The 19602-nt window shown below is 42.2% G+C and overlaps 1 protein-coding gene across 1 annotated transcript in view; it reads left to right on the top strand.

The window, feature by feature from the left end:
- The window catches only part of LOC145343369 (low-density lipoprotein receptor-related protein 1B-like), a 49888-nt gene that overhangs the window by 7648 nt on the left and 22638 nt on the right, over nucleotides 1–19602 (top strand). The gene's annotated exons all lie outside the window — the stretch shown is intronic.

Below are 19602 nucleotides of genomic sequence, written 5' to 3'. Positions count from 1 at the left end.
AGAGTCCTGGTGAATCACAATTGAGCTCTACTAAATAAGTAAGGGGGAGTGGGTTCAATTGCATGGAAAACTTATGATAAAAGCTGAAGGGAAGGAGAGCTTGAAGTTATAACTTCAGGTACAGCAGACAAGGGGTGTGGACGCAGGTTTGAGGGTGTTGAAGTTGAATATGCAGAATGAGCTTGGGAGTGCAGATTGAAAGTGACAGGTATGGTACAGATGTGGCTGGGAACTAAATATCCAAGGATATACCTTTATCAGAGTGTGGGGGAGGGGTAATCACCACCTTAGTAAGAAACAATATTAGCAAGAAGTGGTGATAGAACATAGAACATTACAGCGCAGAACAGGCCCTTCGGCCCATGATGTTGTGCCGACCAGTTAAAAAAACAGGTCAGCAGATGTAGAATCTGGGGGTAGAGTTGAGGAACAGCAATGGTAAAAAGACCATAATGAAAGTTAGGTTTATGCCTCTGAGCAGTAGTTAAGATATGGACACAAAATACACCAGGAGCTAAAGGCAGGGTTAGTGATCATGGGAGGATTCAATATGCAATGATCTAGGAAAATCAGGTTGGTAGTGGATCCCCAAGGAAAGGAGTTTGTGAAATGCCTACAGGATGGTTTTGAGCAGCTTGGGATAGAGCCCAGGGAATTCTGGATTGGTGATTATGTAATGAGGCAGACTTTATCAGGGAGTTTGAGGTAACTGAATCCTTGAGAAACAGTGACCATAATGAGAGCATTCTCAGTTTGAGGGGGAGAAACTGGAATCAGATGCAACTGCCAAGAACCTTGAATAAAGGCATAACCACTGGGGACCTTGAATAAATGTAACTAAAGCATGAAGGAGTGAACTAGAGTTGATTGGAAGAGGTGCCTAGCAGGAAAGGTGGTGGATGTTTTCTGGAGGTAACTTGAGAGATGCAACAGAATTTCATTCCTAAGGGGAGGACAATACAACCATGGCTGACAAGGGACGTTGGATTAGTGGGATCCCTTGATACCAAGGGAGGACAACAGGGGGAGGGGGGTGGAATGGAGAAAAAACAAAGAATTGCAGCACAGGAACAGACCCTTCAGCCCTCCAAGTCTGCACTGATCATGCTTCCTGACTTAAACCCCCTGTGCTTGTGGGGACTGTAATCCCTCATTCCCATCCCATTCATGTACTTGTCAAGATGCCCCTTAAAAATCACTACCATATCTGCTTCCACTACATCCCCTGGCAATGAGTTCCAGGCACCACCACTGAAGCAGAAAAATCTGCCTCATACACCTCTTAAACCTTGCACCTTAAACCTATGCCCCCTGAGTAATTGAGGAAAAAGCTACTGAGTATCCATTCTGTCCATGCCCCTCATAATCTTAGACTTCTATCAGGTCTCCCCTCAACCTCTGCTCCAGTGAGAACAAGTCATGATGAAACAGATGCCCAGTGAGAACAACCCAAGTTTCTCCAATCTCTCATAGCTAATGCCCTCCATACCAGGCAACATCCTGGTAAATCTTTTTGTACCCTCTCTAAAGCCTCCATACTTCTGGTAGTGTGGTGACCAGAATTGAACACTATATTCCAAGTGTGGCCTCACTATGCTTTTATAAGGCATCAACATGACTTGCCAATTTTTAAAGTCATGCCCTGGTTGATGAGGCAAGCATGCCTTCAGCCTTCTTGACTACCTTCTCCACCTGCATTGCCACTTTCAGTGGCCTGGGTACCTGTACACCCAGATCCCTTTGCCTATCAATACTCTTAAGGGTGCTGCCATTTATGGTATATTTCCTATCTCTATTAGACCTTCCAAAATGCATTACCTCACATTCTTCCAGAAGAAGATTGCTGGCTAGCTTACCTTCAATGTAGAAGATTGCAAGATCTTTCCTCTAAAGAATAAGGACATTACTACTTCATTTTCCAGTAGTTCAATGGGGAACAAAGGTGGAGGAACTGAGTTTATAACAGTGAAAGTTTTTGGTATGTTACTGGTGTCTGAGTGGTGGCCATTACTAAGGAGAAGGTGCTAGAGAAGCTGAAAGATCTGAAGGTGGATAAATTGTTTGAACCAGATGGACAGTACATCTTCTGAAGGAGATGGCTGAAAAGATAGTGGAGGGAGGTGATCTTTCAGGAATCCCTAGAGCCAGGGAGGCTCTAAGAGGAGTGGAACATTGCTAATGTAACACCCTGTTTAAAGAAGAGAGGGTTACAAGTTGGAAAATTGAAGCCAGTTTGCCTGACCTCAGTAGTTAAGATTTTAGAATTCATTTAGAGATCTCAATGCACTGAAGTGCATGGTAAAATAGGGTAACATCATGGTTTTTGCCAAGAGGCAGTCATGCATGACAAATGTTAGGAAGTGGGGTCATATTGGGGTTTGAGGCCGCAACTAGAGCACTGTGCAGTTTTGGTCACCACGTTCACAGGATGTGATTGCACTGGAAGAGGAGATTCGCCATGATGTGTCTCAGATGGAACATTTTATGAAGAGAGCTTGGGTAGGCTTAGATGTTTTTGGAGTGGAGAACTTAAGATGGCCTAATTGAGGTGTGTGGACAAGCAGAACTAGAGGGTGTGAGGAGGGGTTGGCAATCAAGAAAAACCTTTAAACCTAGAAGATGATGATGGTCTGGAATGTGCTGCCTGGGAGGGTGGTAGAAGTGAGTTGCCTACATAAAGTACCTGGATAAGCACTTGGCACAACACTTGAGGCTGAGGGCTAAATGCTGGTAAATGAGATTAGATGGATTTCAGGTTCCTTGTCAGTCAGTGCAGGCTCCAGGTGAAGGACCCCTTCTGCATTAGAACAATAGAAAATTACAGCTCAAACAGGCCTTTTGGCACTTGTCTGTGACAAACTTTTTTTGCCTCATTCCATTTGGTCCATATCCCATATTGCCTCATCCCACTTGGTGCATTTGGTCCATATCCCTCCACACCCCTCTCAAACTTGGAATGGGTTCACGGATTTAAATGTTAAGTGACCCTGCATTTACCACTTTATCCAGCAGCTCATTCCACACTCCCACCACTCCCTGCATGAAAAAGCCACCCCTAATATTCCCTTAACTTTTCTCCTTTCATCCTTAAGCCATGCCCTCTGGTTTTTTTCTCCTCTAGCCTCAGTGGAAAAAGCCTGCTTGCATTCACTCTATCTATACCCATCAATATCTTGTACACCTCTATCAAATTTCCCCTTATTCTTCTACACTGCAGGGAATAAAATCCTAACCTATTCAATCTCTCTGTAACTCAGCTTCAAGTCCCAGCAACATCCTTGTGAACCTTCTCTGCACTCTTTCAACCTTATTCACATCCTTCCTGTAACTAGGTGACAAACTGTACACAATACTCTAAATTTGGCCCCACCAATGCCTGATATAACCTTACCATAACACCAACTTTTATACTCAATACGCTGATTTAAAAAGGCCAAGGTACCAAAAGCACTCTATGACCCTATCTATCTGTGAATTATGTATCTGTATTCCCAGATCCCTCTTCTACTGTATTCTTCAGAGTCCTACCATTTACCTTGTATATTCAATCTTGGTTGGTTCTTCCAAAGTGCAATACCTCACATCTCTGCATTAAACTTCATCTGCCATTTTTCTAGTTGGTCCAAATCCCTCCAAGCTTTGAAAATCTTCCTCACTGTCCACTACATCTCCAATTTTATCATCAGCAAATTCTCTGATCCAATTTACCACATTATCATCCAGATCATTGGATGACAAACAACAATGGACCTAGCATTGATCCCTGTGGCACACCACTAGTCACAGGTCCCCACTCAGAAGCAATCCTCCACTACCACCCTCTGGCTTCTTCCATTGAGTCAATGTCTAATCCAATTTACTACCTCCATATATACCTAGCAACTGAACCTTCCTAACTAACCTCCCATGCAGGACATTATCAAAGGCCTTCTTGAAGTCCATGTAGACAACATCCACTGCCTTCCCTTTATCCACTTTCCTGGTAACCTCCTCAAAGCTCCAATAGATTGGTTAAACATGACATGCCATGTTGACTCTCCCTAACAAATCCCTGTCTTTCCAAATATTTGTAGATACTATCTCTTAGTACTCCTTCCAATAATTTACCTACTACTGACATCAAACTTACTGGCCTATAATTTCCTGGATTACTTTTTTGAGCCTTCTTTAAATAATGGAACAATATCAGCTACCCTCCAATCATCTGGCACCTCACCCATGGATACCAACATTTTAAATCTATCTGCCACAGCCCCTGCAATTTCGACACTGGTCTCCTTGAGGTTTGAAGGAGTACCCTGTCCAGTCCTGGGGATTTAGCTACTGATTTTTTTTTTTTTGCCTCAAGACAGCAAGCACTTCCTCCCCTTTAACCTGTATAGGTTCCATGACCTCCCTCCTTGTTTGCCTTATTTCCATAGATTCTATGCCAGTTTCATCAGTAAATATGGGTGCAAAAAACCTACTTTAATTTTTCCATTTTCTTGGTTCCATACATTGCATATGGTTGGCTGAGTTCTACAGATTCACCACCCTCAGCTTTTAAAGGAGGAATTCCTCCAGCTAGAGATGAGGAGCATCTCTTCATTCTGAAATTGTGCTCAAGTTCTTGTCTCTCCACTAGTGGAAACATACTTGGGCCTCTGTATTGTAAGTTTCAATTAGATCCCCCTTATCCTTCTAATCTCACCCAGACTCCTCAAAGAACAAACCTTTTATTCCTGGGAGCATTCTTGTGAACCTATTCTGGACCCCCTCCAAGGCCAACATATTCTTTGGTATGAGGTGCAAAATTGCTCAAATATTCCAAACAAGGTCTGATCAGAACTTTTTCAGCCTCATTATATAACTAGTCCTCTAGAAATGAATGCCAGCATTGAATTTGCCTTGCTAACTGCCAACTGAACTGACATATTAACCTTATGGCATCCTGAACCAGAACCCAAGTCCCTTTGTGCTTCAGATTTCCAAAGCCTTCCCCATTTAGAAAATAATTTACACTTCTACCAAAGTGCATCATCTCACTTTCCCATGTTATATTCCATCTGCCACTTGTTTGCCCATTCCCTTAACCTATCCAAGTCCTTCAGCCTCCCCATATTTGTCCCTTGCATAGCTTTGCATCAGCCACAAATTTAGTAACCATGCCCTCAGTTCCATCTTCCAGATCATTATGAAAAGTTATGGTCCTAATGCTGACCCTGTGGAACACCTAGTCACCTGTTGCCATCCTGAAAAGGACCCCTTATTCCCCACTCTCTGCCTTCTGCTTTGGAGAGGGTGCAGAGGAGGTTTACCAGGATGTTGCCTGGTATGGAGGGGAGGTCCTATGAGGAGAGACTGAGGGATTTGGGGTTCTTTTCGCTGGAAAGAAGGCGGCTAAGAGGGGATCTTATTGAAACATATAAGATGATTAGAGGTTTAGATAGGGTGGATAGTGATAGCCTTTTTCCTCGGATGGAGAAAGCTAGCACGAGGGGGCATGGCTTTAAATTAAGGGGGGGGGTAGTTATAGGACAGATGTCAGGGGTAGGTTCTTTACCCAGAGGGTGGTGAGGGATTGGAATGCCCTGCCTGCTGTGGTTGTAAATGTGCCTAGTTTGGGGGCGTTTAAGAGATCTGTGGATAGGTTTATGGACGAAAAGGGATTGGTTTAGATTAGTGGGTCAGTGTTTTTTTTAAAAACTGGTCGGCGCAACATCGTGGGCCGAAGGACCTGTTCTGCGCTGTAATGTTCTATGTTCTGTCAGCCAATCTTCTATCCTTGTCAGCACCTTGCCTCTGACACCATTGGCTTAGCTTATTTAACTGCCTTCTGTGAGGCATCTTGTGAAGGCTTTCTGGAAATGCAAATTGTGTCCACTGGCTCTCCTTTGTCTAATTTCTTTGTTACCACCTCAAAGAATTCTAACAGATTGTCAAACCTCTTGAAGCCATGCTGACCATACATTTCTGATTTTACCATGCATTTCCAAGTACTCTGCATTTTCATCATTAATAATGGACTCCAGGATCTTACTCATGACAGGTCAGGCTTACTGGCCTATAAGTCATAGAACCCTTCAGTGCAGAGACCCTTCGGCCCATTGAGTCTGCACCAGTCACAATCCCACCCAGGCCCTACCCCCATATCCTTGCATATTATACCCACTAATCCCTCTAACCAATGCATCCCTGGACACTAAGGGGCAGTTTCTTAGCATGGCCAATCAACCTAATATCTTTGGACAGTGGGAGGAAACTGGAGCACCCAGAGGAAACCCACACAGTGACCTGAGCCAGGAATCAAACCCAGGACCCTGGAGCTGTGAAGCAGCAGTGCTAACCACTGCTACCATGCCACCCTATAATTTCCCATCTTCTGCCTCCCTTAAACAGATGTATTGCATTAGCCCTTTTCTAGATATCAGGGACCTTCCCTGACTCCAGTAATTTCTGAAATATCACCACCAATGTCTCAGCTATCTCCTTCAGAACCCATCTGGTCCAGGTGATTTATCCACCTTCAGACCTTCCAGCTTACCTAGCACCTTTTCCTTAGTGATGGCCATTGCATTTACCTCTGCCCCCTGACTCTGATCAGATCATACTTGGAATTTTGGGCCTTTTCCTATGGAAGGATGTGCTGGCCTTGATTATCCAGGGGAGGCTCACAAGAATGAAAAGTTTGACATGGATGTTTCAGACTGAGTCTACTCAATGAAGAATGAGGAGGGTTCTCACTGAAACTAAAAGGTGTGGATAGAGTGGAAACAAGGAAGATCTTTCCATCAGGAGAGACTAGGATCTGAGGGCACAACCTTGGAATAAGGGATAACCCTTTAGAATTCCTCCTCTTGTTCTATCAGCTATGATTCTTTGTGTCCAAGGACATCTGGTAAGTGGGAGGCTTTCAAGTGTTAACCAGGGTTCAGGGGAAACAAGGTCCAGTCTGGTAGAACTAGGAAACCCTGGACAGATCAGGATATTCTTACTTGGTAAGAAAGGAGGTATATGATATACAGAGGCAGCTGGGATCAAGTGTATCCCTTAGAGGATGAGGTTGAAGTAGAGTTGAGGAAGGCAAAAGAAAAGACTTTGGATTCTCCTGATCTGTCAAAGCAAAGAGAAATGAGTAATGAGAGAGTAGGGCCTCTTGTTGATCCACACATAAATAACATTGCTAATCCTTAAGAGATAGGTAAGATCTCCCTGTGCTTGCATGGGTTTTCTCTGGGTGCTCCAGTTTCCTCCCACATCCCAAAGATGTGCTATTAGGCTGATTGGTGTAATAAATTGTTCCTAAATTAGTTTTCCCTCAATGTGGAATGCCACAAGCACAGATGAGGGTCATGGGTGGAGGGGGACTCAATGTTAAAATGGCAGCATGTGCTCGTTGGGCCAAAGAGCCTGTTTCCTGGGCTGTTTTGTTCTTTGCTCTTTTGCTAATAGTTCAGTGCTTAATGTAAGGAAGGCATGGATGTTGGGGAGCTTGGGAATAAATAGTATCATTTTGAGGAGTATACATATAACAAAATGTTTTTTCCACTCAAAGCCATGCTGACTGTCCCAATCAGTCCTTGCCTCTAAATGCCTGTAGATCCTGTCTTTCTGTATACCTTCCAACAGCTGAGCCACTATAGATGTTGGGTTCATCAATCTGTAGTTCAGGCTTTTCCCTGCAGCCTTTAAAAAAAGGGCGCAACATTTACAAGCCTCCAATCTTCAGCCACCTAGCCTGTGGCTGTTGATTCATATCTGCTATGGGACCTGCAATTTCCTCCTAGCCTCCCACAAAGCCCTGGGATACATTCCATCAGTCCCAGGGATTTGTCCATCCTGATGCACTTTAAGACTTCCAGCACCTCCTGTAAATGTAAACAAGATGTTAGTTTTTTTTTGAAGGGTAACCAAGAAAGTAGATGAGGGTAGTGTAGAAATTCCTTACGTGGACTTTAGCAAGGCCTTTGACAAGGTACTGCATGGTAGGTTGTTGCATAAAGTTAAATCTCTCAGAATCTAGGGTGAGGTAGCCAATTGGCTTGAAAGCAGGATGAATGTAGAGTTGTTTTTCAAACTGGAGGCCTGTGTCAATGGTGTACCTTGAGGTTTGGTGCTGGGTCCACTGTTTGCATTAATAATTTGGATGAGAATTTAGGAGGCATAGTTAGTAAGCAGATGATACCAAGATTGACATAATGGACAGTGAAGAAGGTTATCTTGGATTGCAACAGGATCTTGATCACTTGGGCCAGTGGAGAGATGAATGGCAGATGGCATTTAATTTTGATAAATGTGAGGTGATGGATCAAATCAGGACAGGACCTGCTGCATTGATAAGGCATTGGGAGTTACAGAAGAGAAATCTAGGGTACAAGTTCATAGCACTAAGTGGAGTCACAGGTGGACAGGGTGAAGGCATTAAGCATGTTTGGTTTCATTGGTCAGAACACTGAATACAGGAGTTGGGATGTCTTGTTGAAATTGTACAAGACATTGGTAAGGCCACACTTGGAATACTGTGTGCAATTCTAGTCACCATATTATAGAAAGGATATTATTAAACTAGGAAGAGTGCAGAAGAGACTTACTAGGATGCTAGCAGGACTTAATAGTTTGAGATAAGAGGCTGGATACACTAGCCTTTTTAACCTCAAAAGGCTTGGGAGTGATCTTGGAGCCCTATAAAATGAGGTATAGATCAGCTAGATAGTCAATATCTTTTCCCAAAGATAGAGGAGTCTAAAACCAGAGGACATGGATTTAAGGGGAGAGATGCAAGTGTCTACAAGGGCAATTTTTTTCACTGGGCAGTGAGTATCTGGAACAAGCTGTCAAGCAGTAGTGGGAGGCAAGTACAATTGTCTTTTAAAAGCATTTTAGACAGTTACAGATAAGATGGGTATAGACAAATGTGGGTAATTGGGACTAGCTTAATGGCTTAAAAACTAGGCAGCATAGACAGGTTGAGCTGAAGGGCCTGTTTCAGTGCTGTAAACTTGACTGATTTTAATGGTGGAGCAACCTCAATGGGCTGAACTCTGCTATACCTTATGGCCTGAGATCTTGTGCATTTAAGCTGGTTATCTAAGATGAGATATTGGGTAGACACCATTTTGTCTCATCTTGCCTAATGTGACCCCCACATTAGCAACTGGCACATGTTTTCTCTTGCACTACCTACATTTTGCTCAACTTCACTTACCTCCATGCATATAGTTTTGCCAGTATGCTACTGTTCAAGTTCTGCATCACATTTTTTTCAACGCTGCATTTGTCAGAACAGATCTCCAGAGTTTGAATGATCTGACTGGTACATTAAGCATCTCCCCAGTGGGGGTTAATGGTCTACTTGTGGATTGAATTAATTGCCAATATCTGCTAGTGTACACTATTCTAATGTTAAGCAGATGCTGCCTGTCAAGAAATGTATTTGTATGCCTGGACTGCAATGATTTTCCATAATACTGCTTGCTTTAAGCACAGCCTGACAGTTGTGATCTCCAGCTGTACATGTTGAAATGAGGCTCCCAAGTTATCTCTTCCCATGATGCTTGCACAATGCTACTTTGGCTGCACTGACATGGCATAAAGCCTGACCTGAAGTATAAATTGCTTGTGCATTACTTAAGAGTTCCCTCTTTGTGGCATCAACTGGAATTCTAACAGCAAACTGTTTTAAAAATCATTTTACTTAAGATTCCAAATGGTCATTGGATTTTTCAATGTAGACCACTCATTGGGCATTTGAACTTTTGGCCCTAATTCTCCCCAGGGTACTGCCACTGGCAGGAAGACTTTACCACTGGTGTTGGCAGTGCCCATCAGGTGGAATTTGGCCCCTTTATGTAAATATAACACTTGGCAGTCAACCCTAGGTTCTCTGAGCAGGGTGGCAGTGGTTAGCACTGCTGCTTCACAGCACCAGGGACCTGGGTTCAAATCCTGGCTTGGGTCACTGTGGAGCTTGCACATTCTTATGTCTGCATGGGTTTCCTTGAGTCCAAAGATGTATGGATTAGGTTGATTGGCCATGCAAAAAATTGCCCCTTAGTGTTCTGCTAAAGTATAGTGGGTGAAATATGTAGGGCCTGGGTGAGATTGAGTGTGCACTGAACACAATGGGTTGAACAGCCTCTTTCTGTACTGTAGGATTCTGTGGTGCTGATTTTTAAAGGGTGCCCCAATCAGTGCAGTACTAGTTTCCCTGCCCCCACCACCTCCCCTGCAAAAGGGTCAGCTAAGATCTTCAGATCAAAAATAACACAACTCAGCACCAGGGTCACTGAAATTTCCTGCTGGCTGTGAAATACCCTGGACCTGTCCTTCAGAACAAGCCTGTTTTTTGTTATGTGGTTGGAAAGAAGGCTCCAACTCAGTGAAAAGAATTGAACTGATGAGCAGTGAATTGACATATTATCAACAAAGAACTTGGATCTGCTCCTGGAGCTGTTTATCAAAGCAGTTCTGAAATGGCCAGGCTGCATCTGCAAAATCATCTCTTCTGTAGAAGGTGATCTCCCAGGTTCCCTTGTGCTGCAGTGATCTTAAAGGCTTTCAGAGGGCAAATCAATGAACAGGCCACTTCATAAATGAATTAAGATTTTTTTCTTGCATTACCCAAGGTCTCCATTCTAAGTTTGTTTTACTAGTCTTACATTAACACTGCAATGAAGTTATTGATGATCCCCTAAGTTGCCACACTCCCATACCTGTTTAGACAGAGGGAAAATTAACATGGCTACTGCATCTAACCAGCATATATTTTGGACTGGGAGCAAACTGGAGCACCCAGGGGAAACTCAGACAAGGGAAGAATGTATGGAATCTAGTGACCCTGGTGCTGAGGCAACAGTGCATGCCACTATCTTCCACTTTTCCCATAGCTGGAAGGGGCAGTCCAACTGCAAGACTCCGTCCCAGAGTCAAGGTCAACCCCACTCCAAGCCTCTTGGAGAACACCCACCACCCCCGCCACTCCATGCCAGTTGAAGGCACCAGGTTCACAGTATACTGTTTGGAATTGGATGGAGTGACAGCATATCAGGAAGCCAGAGAATCTGGTCTTGATTCAGTAAGGGTTTTAAATTTGATCTATATTCATGATGGAAATGTGATTTGGGACAGACTAGGAGAATTGCAACAGGCTTGACACCTGGCATGATCTCAAATGTTGGCCCTTTCAACAGGCCAGTGCCAAACTGTCTGCAATGAGCAGGAGTGGAGAAATTTCCATTGGGAGCAATTGACGAGGCTCAATATAGCCATGTCCAACATTCTTTTTGCAATGTTCTTGATTTCAGATGAAGGTAATTATGCACCTGTATCTCAACTGTATATGAAATATACCACCACATAGCAGAAAACAAATAGTAATCAGCATCTGATTCAAATCTCTTTTCCAGAAGGTGCCACTTTCATTTTGACAGCAGGATCTCACAATCTAGGAATACTGGACTTGAACAGCAGGAGTTATGTCTCTGTTGCAGTTGCTAAAACAGTTGTGGCTATTGCATATGACCAGGCAAAGTCTGCTTTTTACTGGGCAGATGTGCAAGGGACCATATTTTCATTAACAGAAAATTCAAGCTCCCCACTTTACACAGGTAACTTTTTCTAACTTCAATACATGCAAGAATGAGTATTGCTCACATCTGTATAGGACTTTGTCTCCATCCTGTGGAATAATTGCACCAATTTCAAATGGTTTATTTGACTGGAGTAACTTGTACACCATTGCCTCATACAAATTTTGAACTGATATTTGTAAATTAACTGCCCTTTAATGCCCAAATCAACAATGTACAACTGAACTCATAAATTTTAATTTTTGTTACAATGTCAGAAGTATTTGACAGGAACACCAGCTGTACTTGACTACCTTGTCGAATCATTAATTTTAGAAAATTAGGAGCAGAAGAAAGTCATTCAGCCCTTTGTACCTACTTGATGATTCAATATGATCATAGCTGATTCTCAGCTATATTTTTGCTTTTTTCCAAATGATGCCATTTAACTTCGTGACTTGACTTCCACAACCTTGAATTCCATAGTCCAAAAGGTCTACCCTGTATCCAAAGACTATTCCTTGATTCCCAACCAGGGAAAATATCTACTGTCCTGTTTGAATTAAATACATTTAATCAGATCTTTTGTCCTTCTAAATTCTAGTAAATACAAGCCCAGCCAAACCAATCCCCCTTCCAGGATCAGTTCTGTCAACCCTGGTATTGGCCTAGTGAAACTCCCTGCTGCATTCCCTCCAAGGGACACCAAAACTGTATGCAATACTCCAGGTGTGGTCTCACTAAAGTGCTGTATAACTGGTAAGGCATCCTTGCTTCTGAATTCAAATCCTCTCTAGTGAGGGCCAACATACCATTTTCCTTTCTAAATGCTTGCACCTACCTCCACCAACTGTGTTGGTTTGTAGGGGCACCCAGAGCACTTTGTACATCACACTTCCCAATATATCATCCTCAAACATGTGAAACATGTTTAGCCACATGATGCCTTGTCTGCCATGTTTCCCCACTAAACTTGTCAAAAAATGGCCTTGAAGTCTTATTGCCACCAATTTGTCAGTAGCAAACTTGGAAATATTACACTTGGTGTATAATTTGTGAAAAGCACTAATCCCTGCAATATCCCAGTCTTCATTGCCTGCCACTCAGACCCATACATCCTGATGCCTATTTGTTCCAGATGTAATGAGCTTGGAAGTTGCTGTTGAAGGGACCCTGGTGAACTGCTGCAGTACACCTTGCAGATGGTGTGCTGTATTAGAGCAAATGAATAAAATGGAATCGCACACACCTGACCAGAGCAACAGGAAAGCGTGGAGATGGTTGATCAAAAATGCTGGTGTATGTTGTAAATTTGTAACCAATTGTATTGATCAAACTGTTCCTGATAAAGCTGCTAATGTTACATGTCTTGCCATTAATTGGTCCTTTTTATGCTTCACAATCCCTGAGGGGGGGGGGGGGGAATGCTACCATCTGTTAGTGAGACCACTAGTTTTTCACTTTTTAGTGAATGCTCATTAATCCCTTAATCTCATTCCATACTTATTTTTGCCTGCAATATTATTTCCTTAGTCTATTGCACAATCCTAATCCTAATTAATGGGGACTTTAATTGACCACATTTGAATTCTTTCCTTCTCAGATGCCCCAGGAGTGACCAGCATAGCTGTTGACTGGTTCACTGGACTGATTTTCTGGACAAACCACCTTGAGGAGAAAATTTGTGCTGGCATGTCAAATGGCAATGGTTTTGTGACTATTCTGCAGAAGCATGTAAAACCAGAGCAATTGGTTCTTTTTCTGGAAAAAAGGTATGGTATTCTGCATAGAACTATTGGCAGTGATCAAAATATTGGCTCTATTATCAACGTGTGTGGCAACATTATTCACTCCTATTTCAAGAAAGGAAATAGGAATGACCCTGGTAGTAATAGGCCAGTTAGTCTGTCTTTGGTCAGTAAGTTAACGGAAAGGGTCCTGAGAAATGGGATTTATGACCATTTGGAAAAATTCAGCTAATCAGGGATAGTGAGCACAGTTTCATGGGGGTAGGTCCTGCCTCAAATTTGATTGAATCCTTTGAGGAGGTAACTAAGTATGTGGATAAAGGTAGAGCAGTTGATGTTGTGTACATGGATTTTAGTAAGGTGTTTAAGTTCCTCATGGTAGGCTCATGAAGATGAGGGGTGGGATTGAAGGAAATTTGGCTAAGTAACTGTCTCTATCATAGAGGGTGGTGGAGGAGGGAAAAATTTTCACATGAGGCTGGTTACCAGCAGTGTACCACAGGGGTCAGTGCTGGGTCCTCTACTTGTGATTTTTTTTTAATCAAATGACTTGGAAGAAGTAGCTGAAGGGTGGGTTAGTAAATTTGCTGATGACACTAAGATTGGGGTGGTGAATGAGGTGGAGGGCTCTTGCAGGCTGTAAAGAGACACTAAGATGCAGAGCTGGGCCAAAGTGGCAGATGGAGTTTAACACTTCAGAACTTTCAAGTGGTTATTGGATAGGCACATGGAGCACTCCAGAATTATAGGGAGGGGATAGTTTGATCTTGGGATTGGACATAGCTTGGCACAACATTGAGGGCTGAAGGGCCTGTACTGTGCTGTAATGTTCTGTTTTTGTCTGTTTGAGTGATAGGGTGAGTAAATCACCAACTTGTAATTCTCTGCAGCAAAGCTCTACTTGCTCCAATAAATTTTCTTAGAGAATTGAGGTCATGAATAATTACAAGGTTTGGCAAGCAACAGGCTGGCCAGCTTTGGATTCTGACTAAGCATGCTGGAAATACTCAGATCTGGCAGCAGCTACCTCAAGCTGGACAACCTCCTGTGTAATTTCTGATTCATGCTCATTTTAATTTTATCTTGTTTTGCCTAGAATTGAGAATTTCCTTTCCTGGCAATAAGGAAGATGGCCTTCCAGTAGAGCAAGGAAGGTTAAGGATGCAGCAAGGATTTTTTAGGGGAGGGATGAAGGCCAAATGTTTCCCTTTTTAAATTAACTAGAGGATTTAATGTCCAAGAATGGAGGGAGATGGTGTGGACAACTGGCAGGCACTGAAGATTCACCTCTTATTACTGCACCTCAACTGACAGATGGAAAAGTCTGATTTTTGTAGAGAGCAACAAAGCTTTAACTTCCAGATCAGTTAACTGCCAGATGTCTCAGTGCTGCTATAAACTTCAACTCAATTGACAGACCAAATGCAACTATCAACTTTGAATAAAGGGAATGCTGAGGAATGGGCTTTTCATTAGATATGGCACTAGAGGAACTTTTTTAAGGGGTGTGACTATCTTAAGCAAAGGATTAATTGGATAAAGTTTCAATTGAAAGTGCATTAAGCATGGTGACTTCAATTGTAGAATTGATCAAATAAGGAGTTGGGTGGGAAGAGAAATGGGAGTAATTTTGAATTCAGTTAAAGGTGTGAAATGTATCAAAGTGTGGAACTTGTTTTTCAGTCTCATGTTCTGGGTAAACCAGAGAGATAATATATACTCCAAGGTGTGCATTGAGGCTGCAGGAATGGATGGCTCTGGAAGAAAAGTAGTTGTGGTTCTTGATTCAGTGAAACCAATTGGACTGACTCTTAATTATGCAGAAGAGAGACTTTACTGGTTCAATAAAGATCAAGAAGTAAGTACACTTCACTATTGAAATACTTAGTAGACAGATGTAGCCGTCAATGTAAAGGCCAGAATTCTGTCATTACACCCTGACACAAAATGGAGAAATTAGTGCTCAGCCAAATCTCCATTCTCAGCAGCAGGATAGAATCCCAGCCATGGCTAAGGTCAGAACCCTGGCCATAACTTCTGTAAATGATTCCCAAAGGACTAGGCTATTTCAAAGTTCAGAAAGCATAACTTAATGTATAGCAAGGAAAGACCTATCCAGTTAAGGTAGCAATGTACAATTTTGATTCTTAGTGCAGTGATTTGGCAAACTTAATCCTGTGATGCTAGAATAAGTCATGTGAATCCTTGAACAATATCCTATCTAGCTAAACTTTTTTTGTGTTTTTAAAGTCTGTTGAAACCGTCAAGGTAGATGGCACTAGGAGGTTCTCATTATTTGACTTGAACATTAAACAACCTCAAGGATTTTCTGCATTTGAAGACTGGTTCTGTTGGTCTGAAGTAGATAGTGTGCTACGTACATTCTACCATCTGAAAAATCAAAAGGAGATTTTGTTAAAACCAGCACAAGTTTCTATATTGACCATAACATATGAACATCACCAAAGTAAGTCCTGCATTCATTTTCATGGATGGTTGTATATTTATTACAATGAGTGTTTTCAAGCAGCTACTTCAAACAATGACTCATCTTCCCCTATACCTCCCAGTGCTTTGCTAGGCAAAGTTATGACTTGGATAATTTGGATGAGCATGTAGGGGGCATGGTTAGTAAGTTTGCAATGGCAAGATTAGCATAGTGGACAGTAAAGTATCTCCAATTGCAACATGATCAATTGGCCCAGTGGGCTGACAAATAACAGTTGGAGTTTAATTCTGATAAATGTAAGGTGTTGCATTTTGGTAGACTGAACCAGGGCAGGATTTGGTCAGTTAATGGTAGGACATTGGGGAGAGTTTATGGATAACATTGGAATAGTTTATCGAAGAGGGTCATTTAGATTCATTCCACTGGTCAGCGCAACATCAAGGGCCAAAGGGCTTGTACTGCACTGTAATGGTCTATTATAGTACAAAGATCTAGGGGGTACATGTTCATAGCTCCTTTAAATGGAGCCACCAGTGGACAGTGGTGAAGAAGGCATTTGGCATGTTTGGTTTCATTGAATACAGGAGTTGGGATGTCTTGTTGAAGATGCACAAGACATTGGTAAGGCCACACTTTGGAATACTGTGCAATTCTGGTCACCCTATTACAGAGAATATTAAATAGAAAAGATTTACTAGGATGCTACTGGGATTTGATGGAGGGAGTTATAAGGAGAGGCTGGATAGACCAGGACAACTTTCTCAAGCATAGGAAGCTGAGGGGTGATATTATAGAAGTCTATAATGAGGGGCACAGATTGGCTACCTTCCCCAAAAATAGGGGAGCCTAAAACTAGAGGGCATAGGTTTAGACTGAGGGGAGCAATACAAAAGTGTCTGGAGGGGCAATTTTTTTTGAAGGTGTTTGGAACAAGCTGCCAAAGATTAGTATAGGCAGATACCCATCATCTGAATGCTTTTTAAAGACAATTGTATGATAGGCATAGAGGGATATGGGCCAAATGAAGACAATTGGATTAACTTGGGGGTGTCAGGAAAAAGGCAGCATGGATAACTTGGGCCAAAGGGCCTATTTCCATGCTGTAAACCTGACTCTAACTTGCCTCTGCCCATTCTTCTCATCTGCCCAAGTGCAATCAAGGGTATGGAACTTCTCTGGTTTGCCTTCTGCTAATGTAATGTCCTGTTCACTTGCAACTTGAGCTAAACTGCAATGGATTTCTGGCAACATTTCTACCTGCTGCCATCACTGCATTGCCATGTTTTATATTGAGTTTCTGCATTGTCAGCTGATTACTCATCCTCAAATTTAAAGACCTCCCTATTCATGTACCCATCCAGGTGTCTCTTAAATGTTGCTAATGTGCATGGAAAAACTTCCCCATTCCGAAAACATTTGCCAAATAAGCCCATTTAACATTTTGAGCAGCCTTAAGCAGACACTTGATCTTCAGAAATCAGTCCATGTCTGTGGCTCCTCTTTCCAGCAAGGCCACTGACATTTCCAGTGCTACTTACCCTGGAGATCCCTGAGCTAGGTAGTCTTCTAGCTTTTAAACCCTCAACTTGATCTCCAATCTGAGCACAAAGTTCCACTTTGGATGTAATTTTGACCCTGTCAGGGTGAACAAGGCTCCCTCATCACTTTTGGATTCCAACCTATAATGTGCTTCCATAGAAGTCATTGTAGGGTCTTCCATTTGAGGAAATTTCAGTGGACCTTCTATTGAGCTGGATGCTAATTGGCTATCCTTTGGAACCACCCAATAATTTAAACCATTTTTACAAAACCTGACTTCAAGTTTAAGTTTTACTTGTCACATGTAGGCCCTCAATACTGTAATGAAGTTACTGTGAAAATCCCTTAATTCCTACACTCTGGCACCTGTTCAGGTACATGGGTAGAATTTAGTACAGCCAGCATGCCTTTTTTGGACTGTGGGAGGAAACCCATGCAGATACTGGGAGAATGTGTCAACTCGTGACCCAAGCAGGGAATCAAACCTGGGTCCCTGGTAGCAATGCTTGTACTTGAAGCAAAGTAGCCTTTAGGTAATCATTCCAGGTTACTAGACAACTTCTCATGTTACCTATTATTTTTTATATAGGTAGTCATCAGTGTCAAAAAGCAAAATGCAGCCACATATGTTTGCTCTCACCAGTGAACGTTAAAGGCTACAAGTGTGCTTGTCCACAAGGAATGTTTCTATTGTCGGGAAAATGTGAAGGTAGGGTCACCATGTTATATGTTGTGCTGGTTTAAGGATTTTAATTTTAACATGGAAATGCTAGTGTAGTTCTTAGTAACTAACTAATGCTATTGTTTATCCAAATGTGGTTTAAAATGAAAATGTTGGCAGAACTAACCTAGCACCAGTTTCTTATTTGGATGCTATCTGCAGGTCAATCCAACTCCTAACATTTCCACCTTTGCATTATTTGCAGTGCTTTAGGATTGCTGACTGCAATAAATGTAGAAATCTGATGCAAGCACTGACTGCCTCCTGCATTTGTACTTCCAAGGTTGCATGTTTAAGATATCTGAAGGTTTTAAGTTTGTTTAAAGGAAAAACAAACACCTTTTCCCTCTTGGGTCTGTTGTTTGCCTCTGGATGCTTAGAATAAACATGGACCTTGTTTAGATTTGAAGCTTATCAGCATCATTGGACAAAGGTCAACTCCTTGACTGTTTTCTATTCAACATAGAACTTGATTCTTTTTGCATCACATCTCTTCCAATATACAGTATGTATTTCATTCCAGTTGCTTTTGTCTGTTGGGTTGTACTACTTTTTTTCCACTTTTCTACAATACGATGCACTTAGATATTGAAGCTAAGATTTTATAATCCAACTCCCAAACCAGCTTGTCAATATCAATGTGATTTCCATCTTTAGACCTGCCATAGTTAGTCAATCTCACGCTTTAGTGAGGCTTTGATTCCTGCACCTTTAGCAATATCTGAAAGATTGTGTGGGTGCTTTCATTTTTAGGAAACCACCCTCCTGTGCACAATCAATAATGGAGGCTGTTCAAAACAAGACATCTGTGCCCAACACACTAATGGGGTTTACTGTCTTTGTCTTTGTCCAGCAGATGAGGACTGTTCTGCAGGTCTCTTTGAATGTAGCAAGTTAACCTAACATCTAAATTAGAGCTGTAGACTAGTAAACTGTCAATGTAGTGCTGTGTCTTCATTATTTGTTGCAGCAGCCACATTGGTGTTTGCTCAGTACAATGTGGTAATGACCAGAATTCTTGTACTATTGATTTTTGAGGGATAAGTATCAACCAGGATGCTAGGATAATTTTTTAAAAGGCATCTTCTACATCACCAACTGGAAGATGGAACCTCCAGTTTCATGTGCCAGACCATTACTACAGTAACAACCACCCCCCCCCCCCCCCCCCCCCCCCCATCCACAGTGATTTTGTAGAAGGACATAACTGCAACAAGTCTATTTTGGATAGAGCTGTGTACCAAGCATGGAACTGTCTTCCAGTTTGTACCGCAAAGACTTGACTACAGACCTATGAACTGTAACAAAACACCCTACAATACAGAAAATTCTAGAAAATCTCCACAGCATCTGTGGGGAAAGAATAGAGTCAACATTTCAAGTCTGGATGGCCTTTCATCAGAGCTGATGCTGCCAGACTTGCTGAGATTTTAGGCTGCTCTCTGGTGAATGTCACTTGAGTCACCATACCTCTTTCAAAAGGTTGAAGGCAGGGTCTTCAGTCATAACCTACAGACAATGTATGTAGTGCTAAAATGAGGGGTAAAAGCACTTAATTACATAGTTGTACCAATTGTTCTTAAATCGGACTTGCATGCC

The sequence above is a fragment of the Carcharhinus amblyrhynchos genome, chromosome 5 (genome assembly GCF_965287045.1).
Source record: "Carcharhinus amblyrhynchos chromosome 5, sCarAmb.v2.hapA, whole genome shotgun sequence".
Taxonomy (NCBI): domain Eukaryota; kingdom Metazoa; phylum Chordata; class Chondrichthyes; order Carcharhiniformes; family Carcharhinidae; genus Carcharhinus; species Carcharhinus amblyrhynchos.
The sequence above is the reverse complement of the archived record's forward strand: the minus strand, read 5'-3'. Positions and strand labels throughout refer to the sequence as shown.